Here is a 350-nt window from a genome sequence, read left to right as displayed (position 1 = left end):
AGGGGATGGTGTCAGGGGGAGCACAGCTACAGCCCATACCTGTCCCAGATACCCTCATGCGAGGCACTATGTGAGCCGTGGGCACAGCAGGGCACGGCTCGGTGTGAACCAGGATGGGAAGCAGCCATGAGGGACGGGGGAGAAGGCACTGCTGCAGCTTGGGGTACCCAGCCTGCTCTGCTCACCCCCCTCCAACACTTCCCCCCCTACCCCAAACCGCAGTCTGAGGCCACTCAAGGATTAGGCTCAAAAGCTCTCAAGTGCCTTGTCTCATTAGCCCTTAATTAGCTCAAGCAGGGACGGTGGCTGCCGCAGGGGCAGGGACAGGGTCCAGCCCCGACGTTGCTCGG

The sequence above is a fragment of the Camarhynchus parvulus genome, chromosome 20 (assembly GCF_901933205.1).
Source record: "Camarhynchus parvulus chromosome 20, STF_HiC, whole genome shotgun sequence".
NCBI lineage: Eukaryota > Metazoa > Chordata > Aves > Passeriformes > Thraupidae > Camarhynchus > Camarhynchus parvulus.
This window is presented reverse-complemented; position numbering follows the sequence as displayed.